The following is a 16360-nucleotide window of genomic DNA, read 5'->3' on the forward strand; positions in this document are numbered from 1 at the left end:
TGTACATGAAGGTCTATTTCTGTAAAATTCTGGTTCTGCAGTGCAGAATGTAGCAGATATTAAATTGATAAGAACAGATTTTTTAGACTTGAGGTAGTACTCAGAAGTGGGAAGGAACATAGGATAGGTTACACTTCAGGGATATATCAAACCGGAGTTATCTAGGAACTGTAGTACTCTTTTGGGTCAACCAGAGAGTCATTGCTCAGCAGATAATATCAGGCTGATGCTAGTGCCAGTGTAAGAATTGTTTTGGCAAGAAAATAGGAGACCTTTGTTTGATCTGGACTGCAGTGGCACAGTCCGACCAGGATAAAATGCTGTATTAACCCTGGTGGAGACCCAGCACAATGGCTGGCTGGGGAGAGAAATGTGATTGTGCATCACGGCAGGCAATCACTCCTTTAGGGTAGCCAGCATCTCACCACGAGAGGCAACACTAATATTTACAGTTGCAGTTTGCAAACTGGACACCTTGGCTAGGAGCAGAGGGGAGATGGTTGCACGCAACTTTCTTGCTAGCTAGTCCACGTTCCACACACAGCCATAAAGGTTTATGCAAAGGAGGCCAGAACTCCACAACCTGGTTTTGTGTAGGATGGGCCACTGCAGCTGTCACCCTCTGAAAAAAGAAGGGTCTAAAAAATCATACATGGCATTTTAGTATTGGAGAGCACTGTATCTTATGAGCAATTAAGCTGATGAGAAAAGATACTACACTTTGATCTTAGCCAAAAGGACAAGAAGCAATTTTTGGATAGGGCTGACTCTTCTGTGGGCCTGAGAATTTCAGTGGAAAGATTAACAACAATGTTCTGCAATTGTTTTGGCTCTGGAATTGGTGGAGAGGTGGTAGGTAGTTTGGGATGATAAGGCAAGTTGCAAAAGTCAGCTAGGCAGGGTCTTGGTGCTATATGAAGTTGTTGAGGAGGAACACTATCAGTAGCGTAAAGGTTTGATAGTGATGTCCCAGGGTGGCAGCAGGACCTCAGAAGGGTGAAAAGCTTGGTGGTGCCTGGAATGCTCTTCCATATACTGGAGTGCTCACAATAGGGACTGCCACAGTAGCAGTACCTTGAGGAGGGAGCAAATGTTGTTCTTGGATGCCTCTGGCTGGAGATTTGTTTTACCAGCACCAGGTTTGTGAGAGATAGGGATAGGGACAGGAGGAATCTCAGAATGTGAAGGTCATTGTGAAAGGAAGTGTTGGTTCCAGAGAAAAGTATTTTTATGATTAGGCTGTTGGGTAGGATTCCATGGTTTAGGCTGCATTTAAGGAAAAGGTGCGAGACTGTGTTTTAGCCAGGGAAAGGGACAATTTTCGAACTAGGGAAGAAAGATGGAACAGGGGTTTATTATGGCAGGGATGGCATTGGAGAAACTGGAAATGTGTAGGAAATGGGCAAATGACAGGACAACACAGTTGTGATGGGAGCTGGATTGATATTCCCACCTGTACTTTCCACTGTTTGATTATTTACTACCCATCATCCTGTAATGCTGGCAACTAACTTTTCATTTAACATTAAAGGAAATTTATAGTAAATTTGTTACTAAAACCACATTATGGCATTGATATTCCAAAGCAATTAAATACTATGAACTAATATTTGGTTGGCTATGAGTAACTGTAATTTCATGCATAATGTAACTTAAGCACATGAACTATAACTTGATCTTATGACCAGTAGGCTTGGCTATTTGTGTCATAAACTTTATGAGAAATGCTGGTATGTTGTACATGCATTATTCTAGTATCTATTATTCTACATTTGATGTTCTCACAATTACATACTTTTCATCATACGACTATGCAGCTCATGGGGCAGAAGACAGACTCTTATTGCATTTCAGTGCTCTTCCAGAGTAATATTCACTTAGTTTTATCACAATGATTTTCAATTACATGAATGATTTATGTTATTTAAAGGCAGTATTCCCACTGTATATGTCCCTTAGTTTTAAACTAAACATTAGTTGCCAACATTAAATCATGATGGTTAACACACAATGTCAAAATTATCATCATATTAATATTTTCTGCTTTGTTATACCAAGGATCCAACAAGAAAATTCTAGTGATTTTAGAAACTTCTGCTTTATCATATGGCATCTTAAGGTGGATATTCAGCTAGTTTCACACTTTGACTATATGGCCTATAGGGTAAAACAGTTTTTTCATTACATTTAAGTATCCTTTCAGATTAATATTCACTTGTATCCAATATTGACATTTGCTGTCAATGCCATTTACTACCGCTTGTAGAGAGTGGTTACACAGTCGTGCTGTAATTGGTTTTAATTTAACTATAAATTGGTTACCAGTGATAAGTAATGACATTCACATTGCAAAGACAGAAAATATTATTGGCTTATATTTGGCCTATACTATGCGTAATTGTCATTCCATTTATATTCTGTCTTGAGCATAAGAAATTTAACCTGATCTTATGTCTGTAGGCTTGACATTTTGTAACATACAGTTTATGGCAAATGCTCTTATGTTATATCTGTATTGATGTCATTTTTGGAAAATATTTGCCATGCACATAGGTACATATTAAGATGGGAATGGAATTCCTGAAACTTATCATGTGATGTTATTTATAATTAATAATCAGTAATTTTTGTGTATTTATTGTGTCTCTCCCAAAGTTTTCCAGCAGTGGTGTCATGCCATATTTTCATTAGAGGGACATTAACTGTTTTTAACTCACTCCTAGGACAACCTAAAATAATAACAACAACTCAATACTGTAATTTCTGTGTTACGCTATATCCAGTAGGTTTCTGAAAAATAAATTCTTAATTTAGGCTTATTTCCAGAGCTCAGAAACCATTTCCAGCTGTCATTCTATCATCCACATCATCTGCTTCAGGCTCTTAGATCTTGTCAGCATTTGACTGCAAGACTGTTTCTACAATTTGTTGGTGTGATTTCTAGGGAATTATCGCTACAACTCATTCATTCACCTAATATGCATGTATATCTTCACATCTGGGAATTCTTCACACCATTTCTCTTGAGTTTTCAAAATTTTCTGAGCCACCTTCTTCAAGCTCATTATACAGTTTTCTCCAGCACCTTTGAAGAGTTTCTGCATTCAGATTATTTGAAGCTAGCACACACCAATAAATTTTGTGCTTCACATTTGCCGCCTTCAGGACCTATACAAGTTTTGGTTTTGTATGCACTATCTTGCACTATTATTCTCAAAAACAGTCTATGATAATGCCATTTAAATGCCACTGTTAAGCTGAATCAGATTCAAATGCAACAGCAGGGTTGTCAACAAATCCCAAGACTTAGCACTGCATTTATTATAAACACCAATGTATGGATAGAACAGAACTGACATCCTGAGCAGAGAGTGCTGCCATTTATACAAATCTCATATATTCCAGAAAATGCACACATTATGAAGATAAATTTTGAGAACAATCCAAAAATGATAAATACAAAATAAAAAATAATTGCTGGTGATGGAGTTGGAAGTGGCAACCCACAGCTTGAAAGTCAGCAACACTAACCAATACATCAATTGTATGCATCAGCTCCCTATCCTGGAGAAACAGTGAACAGCTGTTTCAGAAGTACTTACTGGAGCCAACTACAGCAACCCACAGACACCAGTCAGCAATGCTAACCCCTATGCCACACTGCACGCAGCATAGCTCACAACAATATAGCCCCTTTGTAATTTGCAAGGATGTGTATGTACATTGCTTATTAATAAGATTGCTTTTTTTAGGCAGGCCTTGATCGGTAAAAACTTTTCAACTTTCAGTAAAAACTGTTCACTCAACCATTCAGCAAAGAGTTTACAAGCCATCCAAGAACTTTTCTTGACTCTGTAAAACACTAGTAACACATTTTGGACAATATCCGTAAAGGCTCAAGGTTTTTCTTGACTTCGCAGTACTCCCTGGGGGCAATCTATGTATGCCAGAAGCAACTGATTCCAAAACAACAGTTAGTTATTCGTTTTATCATTTTGTTCACTGGGGTAGACATTTCTTTTGAGAAAGTTAAGGAGTTTGCAGGCAACATCTTGAAATTAACACCTGTTTCACCAGCACTGTAAATTTGGTCCTTAGTGAGCCAGCAGTGTAATCTTCAAACTCTGTTTTGGAAACATCACCCGTATGTAAGTCTGTGGACAATTGTTCTTCATATACACCTAATTGCCAAATGCCATATCTGTTTGTAAACCTGTTTAAGAACCCACATCTAAGAAAAAAATCTTTTCCTTCCTCATTTAACACCTCAGCCAAAATTTTTGCTTTTTGTTTCAGCATCGAGTAAGTCAAAGACATGCCTTTTTCTCAAGATAAAGAACTTTACCACCTATCTAAAAGTGTGATGTTTTTGGTGTTATTCTAAGATGATTTTTCACAATTTGTTCTAGAAATTTAAATTTATGTTTCACCATTCTGAAATTGTGGAAACATCAACTCCACAATCGGCCACAATGGTTTTTTAGTAAAGTTCTTTTTTCAACTTCTTTGTAGCAGCTAATTTATCAGTGATGATGATAACACCACAATTCTGCTTAGCTGCCAGGGCACAAAAATTCACACCCAATGGAAATGTCCACAGCTCGTGGTCGCATTCTCGCCTTCCAAACATGGGGTCCACGGTTTGATTCCTGGCAAGGTCAGGGATTTTCACCTGCCTCGAGATGACTGGGTGTTTGTGTTGTCCTCATCATTTCATCATCTTTCACGAAAGTGGCGAGACTGTACTGAGCAAAGGTTGGGAATTTGTACAGGTACTGATAACAGCACAGTTGAGTCCCCACAATCCAATCATCATCATCCAGTGGAAATGGAAATAGTCACTTGAAGACACTATTGTTGACGGTGTTGCTATATTTAGACTGGTGAGTTGGTGGCTGGGGAAGCAACTCACAGTCCGACATTCACCTCTCCCCACTTACTATAGCACAAAACACCCTTGCATTCTATTCCCATGCAGTACAGTATTATTTTCTAGATTTGCAATTTTTAGAGGCATTTCAGATAACATAGGTTTTTGTTGATGAGCATTCAGTTAACCAGGGTTTTGCTGTAGTAGATAAAAACCAGAAGCTGAGAACTGTAAGACAGTGGCCACTTCTGCCAGCTATACAGTAACATGACTCACTTCACATCACTGAAAGCTTTTCTTCACAAAAATAGTTTTGGAACATACTGTATGTATTAATTAACTAATTACTTAATTAAGGTTAGGAACTAAACATAATTAAGCAAATGTACATACAATGTACTTAATCAAGCAACTTCTCCAATACAAAAAAAGAATTCATAGATTATGACAAAACCAAGAGGTAACAAATTAGTTGGAGCATTGAAAACAAACAGTATTACTGGTTGCAAAGTTTTTTCTATCAAAATCTGAATTCTTGTTCCAACTTCTTACAGTAACGAAAGCATATCTTCCTCCTTCGACTTGCCATTAGACATTGGAGTCTCCACAGGCATGCGTACAAACATAATGAAACTTCTCTCAATTCCAAACACATAACATCACTACTGAATATGTAAAATTAATTAATTAACTGTCATATGACTTCTCCACAGTCCACATCCATAGGTGAAAGAGCAGAATGTGTGATTGCTATGCAGAAGATCCACACTCAATTCTTGGTGCTGTGAGCGATTTTTCTTTTGTTAGAGAACTGGAACAAAGTGCACTTAGCTTTGTGCTGTCAACTGAGGAGCTACTTCAATGAGAAATAGTGGTTCCAAGGTCTGGCAATCTAACAGTAGCTGGAAAATAATATGGTGGCCCCATGACCCTCCACAGCACATCCAAATGATGCCAGAGTATGACACAGCAGCCTGTCAGCATCAGGTGGTCCTCTAGGCCTCAACATAGAGATAAGTTTCCTTATCTGCCACAACTATGTTGCCTGAAAAATTGTTAAACCCAACTAACTCCACTCAAGAACACACTTTCAAAATTATGTCACTTTGTCAATACTTGGCCACTTCCAACCTCTCATATTAATTCATTTGTTGCTTAAAAATTCAAGCTAGACATTTTATAAACAAACAACAAAGATCTCAACTGCATTTTATCAGGTACATGAGAGAATTGCATTTCCTTCTTGGAAAGTGAAAATTAATGGATTATCAAGTCAAGATCTTGTGTGTTACATTTAACAGCTAAGCAATTACCAAGCTGGAAAAGTTCACACAGCACAGTGCTACTGCTATTTCTTCCATCTCTAAAATGCAGTGTCATTGTCACATCCCGCACAGATGTTCTATGCATGGTAGCTTGGCTTAACTCCTTTTTGACGACACTATGTCTAGTATCAATAACTTTTCTAAATTACAACAAAAATCAAGAACAACAGAAATCTGTTTTAAAACTGCAAAATTAAGACATTAGTGTTGCTATATCTGCAAGTGGTCAGATATCAGGGCGCATGTCAGAAAACAGGAGAGAAATGATAATGACGCAAGGTGGGAAGACTGCCTGCAGACGGGATTCAAACTTCTGCTGGAGTCGAGCAACCGTGCTGACCAAACAGTGGGCCCAACATAACGAGCAAGTCAACAGCAACCTATGCAACAACAGAGTGCAACAAACCTTCGACACAATGGTGTCAACAGATCTAAGACCACAACCCAAATTGAGACCAAAGAAGAAAACCAATACCAAAGCGAAGTTGTCGATGAGTTAATAGTAGTATGATGGAGACAGTAATGAACACTATAAGATGAAGTACAATGAATGACTGAGCAGTCAAGGTACGGTGGTATTTATGATGGCCATGAGGGACATTATTGGCCAGTGTGCTCATGTGGTGAGAAGGTGGTGCATGTCCATCAAAATCCACTTGTTCCGGCAGGCATTCAACTTCCATGTGGCCTGATACCAAAAGTGTTACCTAGGCTATCACTTTCTTAATATGTAGAAAACATGGATTACATTAACAAAGGAGAGGAAGTACGGAGAAAAAAAAAAGTGAATGTGAAGGAAAATCAAATTTATTTTCTAAGATCACAGTTACTTACACAAACTTAATGTCAAATAATTTCAAGAAAAACAAATTTACTTTCTAAGATCACAATCAATGATACAAAATGAATGTCTAATAATTTCAAAATGCTGCCTAGTATAATACCTTGTAAATGTAAACTTTCATGGCCAGGACTGTCACAATTAAAAAAATATTCCTGGCTATTATGCCATGGTCGAAGGGATTTCACTTTAAAACCGGATGTTTTGTTCCCATCTGTGGAGGACATTTTCATGGCGGATCATAGCTTTGTTGAATGTCCAATTCACACCCTGGCTCACTACTGATTACAGCGAAATTCTGCTTGTGCAAGCTTCCGAGCAGTGGTTGTTTAGAATACATGAGTGCAATTGGTCATTGTCAACCATTGTCAACCACTGTTACTATCATCCTATGGTGGAAGACTGGTACACATCTTCTTCAGTACTGGAATCCAAATTTCATTCAATGTCATGCCCTCCTCCTTCCTACTGAAATTCCTGAGGTGTTTCACTATCTCTATGGCCTCTTTGTATAGCCTTTCATAATATCTGCTTGTGGTTGCCAGTACTTGAATCCTATTAAAATGAATGAGGTGTTCTCCTGGCTGTAAAGCATGTTCCGCAACAGCTGATCTGTCAAACTTCCCTCTTCTGCAAGTAGAGTTTTGACAGTTCTTTTTGTAGTACCCACATACACCTGCCCACAACTACACAGAATCCTATAAATTCCAGCTTTTTCTGGTGGTTGGCGAGCATTCTTGGCCGATTCTAGGTGATCTTTCACCTTCCATGTGGGTGTGTAAACTACCATGACATTCCACTTTTTCAAGATTTTTCCTATGCAGTCAGTCACATCCTTAATGAATGGCAAGAAAACTTTCGATTTCACGGGTGCTTGAGCATCACTATGGTTTCTACATGGTGGTCTTATGATACTTTTCACCTCAGCAAACGAATAATGATTCTTGAGCAATGCATTGGTGAGAGATTTTAATTCTGTCAAGCAGCTCCTGTTCGCAGATTTTCCTTGTTATATCCGCTGACGTTTTTATGATGCCCGCTTTTGTTGTGGGTGGTGGTTCAAATCACGGTGCAGGTATCGGTCAGTGTGCATGGGTTTTTGGTAAACTATGTGTCCCAAGCTACCATCTTCTTTCTTGAAAACTAGTTCACCAACAAAATTTAATCTTCCTACTGCCTCCTCCTCCTTGGTAAACTGAATCTTCAGATTGATCCCATTTAGATGTTTGTAAAAACGATTCAGTTCCTCCCTGCCACACCACCAGAAAACAAACATATCATCCATGTAACAGAAACCAAATATTTGGTTTCTTGTTCGCAGTTGCCAATACCTGTTCCTCAATTTTTTTTATAATCAAGTTTGTTATAACTAGACTTCAGGGGCTCCCCATATTGACACCTTCCATCTGTTCATAGAACTCTTTGTTCCATTTGAAATACGTGGTTGTGAGGAAATATTTAAACAGTTCTGTAACATCAAGAGGAAATATCCAATTCAGCTTTTGCAACACTTCATTGAGTAGAACCATAGTAGTAAATAGTGACACCACATCAAAACTAATTAATACGTCCTCTGGCTGAACCACTATGCCATTTAATTTACTGATAAAATGTGTCAAATTCTTGATATACATATCTGATTTGCCTATATATGGTCATTGTCAAGAACTTGGCAATAAAATAGGAAGGCTTGTACACGAGTACTACAAAAAGAACTTTCAAAAAAGACTTGAAGAGCACAAGGGTAACTGCAGAAGAGGACAGATTGACAGATCAGCTGTTGCTTAACATGCTTTACAGCCACGAGAACACCACATTCATTTTAATAGGATTCAAGTACTGGCAGCCACAAGCGGATATCACAAACGGCTATACAAAGATTCCATAGAGATTGAGAAACACCCCAGAAATTTTTATAGGAAGGAGGAGAGTGTGAAACTGAATGAAATTTGGATTCCACTGCTGAAGAATGTGTGTATCAGTCTTCCACCATCGAATGAAAGTAACAACAGATGACAACAGTCGACGATGGTCAATTGCACTTGAGTATTCAAAATGTGACATCATGCCACTCCATGGAAACTCGCAGAAGCGAAATTTTGCTGTAGTCAGTAGCAAGCCAGAGTGTGATTTGGACATTCAACAAAGCTATGAGCCCCCTTGAAAATGGCCTCCGCAGATGGGGATGAAACATTGGGTTTTAAAGTGAAATATCTTTCACCACAGCATAATAGCCTGGAATATTTTATTAATTGCGCCTAGTATATTACACATACGGAGGTGGTGAATCACTACAATGAATGTAAGTGGGAATAACCACACAAGTGATCAGGAGAAATTTTGCAGGGAAATAGCAAATGTCTATGCATAATTTGTTCCGACTGCTGTTTAGGTTAACATGACATTTATGCCATACAGCAAAAAGTGCAATAATGGTTGAGCATCACTAGGTATTACATACAGGAGTTACTGATCAGCTAACAACTTGGAGCCATATACTATCAAAATCTCAGATAGAGGTGGATAACTACTCAGGATGTTAGAAGTTCCAACGCATCCAAAATTAAACTGAATAGCTGAATAGCAAATGAACTAAGAAAATCATAAGTATCACAGTCTCCACAAAATGGTTTAGCACAACAGGGATGTGACATTGTTTTTAGGTTTCAAGTACTTCATTGAATAGAGAGAGTGGAAAAAAATGTTGGTTCAATCTAGTACAGATAAAAAAGTTGTGAAACCTGTTTAAACACATTCTCTCCCATACCATGGACATATTGATGGAAGACATGGGGCTAATGTCAAGTATAATTACGTCTACAACCTGTAAGGGACTGCCAGCAAGGAATTTGCAGCATCCCCAGCCTACCGATCATGGCACCAGCTAGCTGGCAGATTTATGCCTATGTGGGGACGAGCTTGCTCTCATTCTCTGTGAGTCAGCCAATGCCATGTTCCAATCTGATTGATACTTCTCCATATGCTGACCCTATACTTACAGACTCTGCCGGATCAAAAAGTGGACTGCTTTTACCACTATGTGAGTTGGCTATACCTGTGTATGAGATTGGTAGTGTGAAGTTAAACTTCAGCACATATGGACTAGTATACTTATTCAGCCAGGAAAGTTATTACTGCTGTGATATCCAACACCATCCATCAATAGCACCACACCTCTATTACTACATGGTCACAGGCCTACATAACATTTAACCTGCATGCACAATGAAGTAATAGTGAATTAATTTTCTTGTAGCTCAGAACAGTTATTTCATTTTATTGTGAACATGGAATTTGTTTCATGTTGCAGTGTACTTCTGCAAGTGAAATAAAGAACTGTTGCCTTAGAAGAGGAAGTAGCAAAGATATTAACAAAACTATATCAAATTTCAAGTTCAGTTGTGACTTTTTTCCTCCTTAACAAAAATTTGCCATGAAGATGGCATTATCACAAATTTTCTTTTAACTGTCTGTTGCAGGACATTATGTGAATAGGAAACACAATAATCAGAACTGAAACAGAGAATGATTGTGTGAAGCTCATAATAAGGGATATAGGAATGTACATAGGCTGTACTACTACCATCTCACATCATCTGTGAGGTTTTGAAATAAGAAGACTAATTCACATATTTAATTAAGTGATTGAGGACATTTCTTCTCAGTTAAGGATATCAAATACACATCAAGACATTATAAATGTGGTTGAGCTTTATATTCTCCTATTGTTAGATTGTTAAATTACAACTGCACCCTCAGAACCCTTGAGCTTTTCATAAATTTAAAATATCAATACAGTTCCTAGGAACCTAACTGCAGAGAAATGGGAGAGAAAAGTTGTATGATTTTCAAATGTATAGACAAGACGATTCCACAAAATGTTAAAAACTTGGTTACAATCCAGAAAATGGAACTGTCCTACTGATTCTACACATGTGACTAAAGATCAGTAACTCTTAAAATAAAACTGAAGAATTAAGTTCAACAAATTACAGTCAGACTGAGGGAACTGTGAACTTAGTGAATTGGTTTCATGAACCTATCATCAGAGTAAACCAAAAAGGGCTAATATGAAAGATAATGAACCAACTCGAGTTTATTACTATCATCCCATGATTATAGGTAAGATGCATCAGACAGTGAGCAACTAAGTTGATAAATTATTTCTGGAACATCATGTACAAAAAATCCAATGATAGCCTTCGGAAGAGCAAGGGAAGGAAATAGATAGATAAAACAATAACTTTGGTGAAGAAAGTGTCCTCATGGCAAAACTACAAAGATATTTTATGAAAGCACTCATAAATCTACTGTTGAATAACATCTTCATTGATGACTCTTGACACTGTATACTCTGAGACTCCCCTTAAGCAGTCTGTGTGGTGTTGGAAGCTCCTTGCTGTACTTACTAAGACATGGAGGCATCTGATAGCAAACACCAGCGGCTGAGTAATGCCCAAAGACTATCTCAAACAAATAATTCAGTGCAAACAAATATTTACACTAACTCATACTATCATATGTAAAAATACGCACCTGCATAAATTTAGAAAGCTTAACTTTAACATAAAATTAACTACCAACACATTTACTCATTCATAGTAGATGAGGGTAAGGAAAACTACTCACCTCTGACTCAAAGGAAAAACTCCTAATTTAATTCTGCATCCCCATATTATACATTTTGAAAGTCAAGTCCATACGTGGATTGATTTATCAAAGTAGTTAAACATGAACAGATAAATTACATACATTTTGTGCAATATACCAAAGTTTGAAGCAGCAGACACTGAAACATTTGATTTATTAAATTACTAGCCTTCCACATGTGGATTCACCCTCTTAAGCATATGTCACGTGTATCACAAACATGTCTAATTCTCTGCTACTTTATGTCACACTACCTGAGAGAAGATGTTAAATGTATCTGTGGTGTTCAACTGTGTTGCATGATCTTTGGCCAGTAGACACAATGACAAAAGTGTTGGCACTTTCTCGTCACCTGGGTGACACACTGAGCAGCACAAATAATAGATATACTGCACTTTTAAAGAATTCCAAGCCAGTTAAATACAAGAAGGAAATACCACAAGGGAGTTTTTACAGCCCCCTTCTCATTACCATCCTCCTCCCTAGAGGGCAGAGATACAGTCACAATGCATCCCAAGTTGCCAGGAAGCCAATTCACCTGTTACTGTGTGGACCACATTCCCATCCCTAGAATGTTATGTATTCTACGTGCTGGTGAAGGACATGGTTAAGTTGTTCTCATCCAGGGCAATACTGAGTAATGAAGTTGCTCCTAAGCAGGCTTATTCAGGGGGTGATCAGAGTTTTAGGAGAATATCCGAGTATATCATCGGGTTCGAATTGCATGGGAGAGACTTCAGTATGGAAGGGATAACAGTTAACAAAATGCAGATCAGGTTCCTGGTTAGCAGTCTTCATATATACAGAGGTTGAATGGAACCACTAGAGTGGAAGAGCTCATCACCCAAGAAGGTGTCATACTAGCCTGGGGAAGACCAGTTGAAGAGCACTGAGAAGTGCTGTCAAGACCTTTGGGGAATTAGGACAGTGTTTCATCGCCCTGGGTTCAAATCATGAAGGTATCAGTAACAAACCTGAATCAAACAGAGATTTAGGTTTTCTGGATGACTAGGAAGGTTTAATCTAAATCACTAATAAACAGGTTGTCATAGAAGGCCACTTGGGTACCAATGGCTGTAATGCAGTTTTGTTTGTGTATCTTCCCCTCTAAGGATAAGTAGTTATAGTTATGGGTAAGGATGTATTTTGTGAAGCATACAAGGAATGACGTGTTGATAGAACATTGAGTGGGTTAATAACTGACTGTGGCAAGGCCATGGGCAAGGAGGTGGTATTGATAGTGATGAGTTAGTTCCTTGTTGCATTGTGATGGGGCTGGTAGAGGGATAATTAAGGAGACTAGATTTGTTTCTATATTTTCCCCTCAAAGAAGAAGCAGTTAATGGTAAGGATGGAAACATGAAGTGTTAAAGGTATAATTTAAATTGTCAGGTAGTCAAGGTTTGGAGAGGTGCTGTTCAATGGCAGCAATAATTATCTCTATGCCTTGCAACCAGAAGTTTTGGATTTGCATTTCCAGTACCTCAAACTGCTTTCCACAGATCCCAAAAACTGCCCCATGCCTTTTTAATCATTTCCCGTTACTACTTCATGTGGTTACTTTGCAATTTTCATTTTCCCCCTATAGTGTATACTATCCACATTTTCCTCCATGTTTCCATACATTGTGTACACATACATACTGCTATATCCACAGAATATGGTGATGAACACAACAAAGTTCCAGAAGAATGTAGAACTGGAGGAAGCCATTAGGCATGAAAGCCGCCTGCAGAAGGGTAATGCAAACTGACAAAAGGTGAATGAAATGTGATGGACAAACTGCAGACAAGACAACAGACCAGGATGAGAACAAACAACCTATACGACAATGTCACACTATGCAGAGACATTGTCACAACAATAACAGCATGCCAAGAGAAGTGAAGCAACACATCAAAGATGCTTGTCAACTGGTTACTCTCTCTCATTGCAAGGTAGTTAGCAAACAGACCTAAGTACAGTGAAGAAAGATCTGAAAGTGTGAAGTGCAAGCACAGCTGTGCGCTGGGTGGCTCCCTATATACCAGCCACATGGAACAGTATTGGCTGTCACTCTCACAAGGCGAGAGAATGGCACTTCCACCATGTGAGTACAGCACATCACATCTGTGGTGTCCTCTAAGTCCATCATTCAACCTCCGCTGCACCCAGTACCAGCAGTACCATATTCCTTCCCCCTGAAACAGGTGTGTACAAATGGAAAACCTCTGGTATGTAGGTAGGTAGGTAGGTAGGTAGGTAGGTGTGGGTGAAGAACCACACACCTCAACTGCCAGTTGAAGGAAGGAAGAGTGATTGAGGCTGTCCATGCCAAATGGGAGTCACTTGCATTTATATAATCCAAATGGTGGGTTGATGAGAGCAATGTTCTGCAATTCCTTGTCTAAGGGAAAGTGTAAGCTTTGGAAGGTCGATCTTTGAGTAGTACTTCTCATTAGCAAGCTTGGTAAGGAGTTCTTATGTCTGGCTAATAGGATAAGTTTTGACTGGCAAATTGAGCATTGATGGTAGCCTTAAAATCCCCACATGAATGAGGAGAACCATTGGGCTTCCTGATTATGAGTAGGGTGGCCCACGTGCTAGATTTCACAGGCTTGATAACTGCAGCAGCCTTGAAATGATAAAGCTCCTACTTTGCCACAGTACCTATGGGCACTGGAATGGGTCTGGCATGTAAAAAACAAGACATGGTATCTGGCTGAAGGTTGATGTGTGCCTGAAAATCTGAGGTTCACCCCAGATCTGGCTGAAATAGAGATGAAAACACCAAGCAAAGATTGTAGTCCCTGGAAAGAGACTGCCATGGATACATCCTTGACTTCATCAAGAGCTAGAAAACCCAAAGAGTGTAAAGCTGCTGAGGCTAAGAATGTTAGTAGCTCATGGGTGGTGGACAACAAGTAATGTAATGTGGCTTGTAACATGTAGGCAGCCGCAACCAAGAACTGCCCACTAAAGAGTATACAACTGTCCCTGTAGGCCACTAAACACCAGAAAGGCAAAGACAACTCAGGAAAGCCCAGATAAGAGTGAATAGCAAAGCACTGTAGGCATGATGGGAATGGCCCTTGTGATTTGCAACAAGGTACAACCGGAGGCTCAGATGCTACAGAACTTCAGACATGGACGAATTAAGTCAGTGCTGCCATGGTACTGTCCAGCATCTGTGGCCCAATAGTGGATCGTGTAGACGTATGTTGATTGCTACTACCTGTAGCCTCACCACGAGTCATTCATTAGCTGTCTGTTTGATTTCAAATGAGTGTGCAATGTACAGAATGTCCTCTAATGAGGGGTTATCTCATTTCAACACCACAGTGGGGACCTCCAGATCTGGTACAAGCTAAAACGTCATGTCACAGATTAGGAGTCCATGTATCAAGTCTTGACTGGTGCAAGTGAAATTGTATTTGCAGTTGAGACCTTGCAAATCAGTGGCCCAAGAGCAGAACGATTGTCCTGGTTGTTTATGGTATTGGTGGAACCCGAGTCTAGAGGCAACCGCATGGTATCTCTGTGAATAGTAATAAGTCAACAGATCACAGAGCTCCTGAAAGGAGAGTGCAACAGGATATGACAAAGGGGCTAACTTTTGGAGCAGAAAAAAAGTCTCCAGTGAAGTGCAAGACAAAACAATCACTGCACTAATAATCTGTGGCTTGAAACACCATAAAATGCTGTTTCACATTATGAAAGTATGTATACCAGTCCTCCTCAGCGTCATTAATAGGTGGAAACAATGGAGGACATATGGAGTCATCAGTAGTGAAAGGCACCAAGACCTGGTGCAATTGGGTCTTGGGTGTCCCGAGTTGGTCCACATGAAGCTGAAGAAATTTTCGTAACAAATCTAACTACTGCTGCTGCTGCTGCTGCTGCATTAACTGCTACTGTTGCTCCAGCAGACGAACCAGCTGAGGGTCCATGCTACTAAATAACTTCGTTTTTCCTCATCCTACAGGTACACCAATATCAGTGCACATGTCAAGAGTTCCAGAAGAATGGAGAAACAAAGGAAGCCACCAGGAGGGACAACTGCCTGCAGAAAAGTAACGCAATCTAATGGGAGACAAACAAAATGCAACAGACTGTAGACAAGACAATAGGCCAGGACAAGGACAAAGGACCTATATGACAATGAGAAACTATTCAAAGCCATCGCCACAATGATGTCAACACTCCAAGAGAAGTGAAGCAACAAATCCAAGATGCAACCAGAGATAGTAACCTCTGTGGCCCCAGATACCAGACTTATCACTCCCTGACATCCTTTACAGTCCTTTTCCTATCTCTATAATGACATACGACCCCAAATGTATCTCTGACCAAGCTATCCAGATCAAGTCAGAAAATATCTCTGTTCAGTCCTACACTCATTCCTTACATGCTAACACTTGGAATTCCCCTTCTCCCAATGGCCCAATCATAAAAATTCCATTCTCTGGATGCCACCCCAGGCATGCTTTATATTATTCAGAACTAGGGACCTCGCTGGCCAGTTCACACTTCAAGAAATTCATCCACCAAGCAGCTCAATGTGGAGGGGCATTATCATGCATAAAAATGCCATCCAGACCAAATGCACATCTGAAAATGCAACACGTGCTAGCAATACCTTATACGGCCATTCAATATGATGCCTCCCAACACCATGACACCATCACTACCAAA

At 39.4% G+C, this 16360-nt stretch overlaps 1 protein-coding gene and 1 pseudogene across 4 annotated transcripts in view; both read right to left on the reverse strand.

The window, feature by feature from the left end:
• LOC126329815 (stimulator of interferon genes protein homolog) overlaps window positions 1-16360 on the reverse strand; it is a 372973-nt gene that overhangs the window by 290524 nt on the left and 66089 nt on the right. The gene's annotated exons all lie outside the window — the stretch shown is intronic.
• On the reverse strand, window positions 632-751 carry LOC126337487 (U2 spliceosomal RNA; annotated as a pseudogene).

The sequence above is a fragment of the Schistocerca gregaria genome, chromosome 2, assembly GCF_023897955.1.
Source record: "Schistocerca gregaria isolate iqSchGreg1 chromosome 2, iqSchGreg1.2, whole genome shotgun sequence".
Taxonomy (NCBI): Eukaryota; Metazoa; Arthropoda; class Insecta; order Orthoptera; family Acrididae; genus Schistocerca; species Schistocerca gregaria.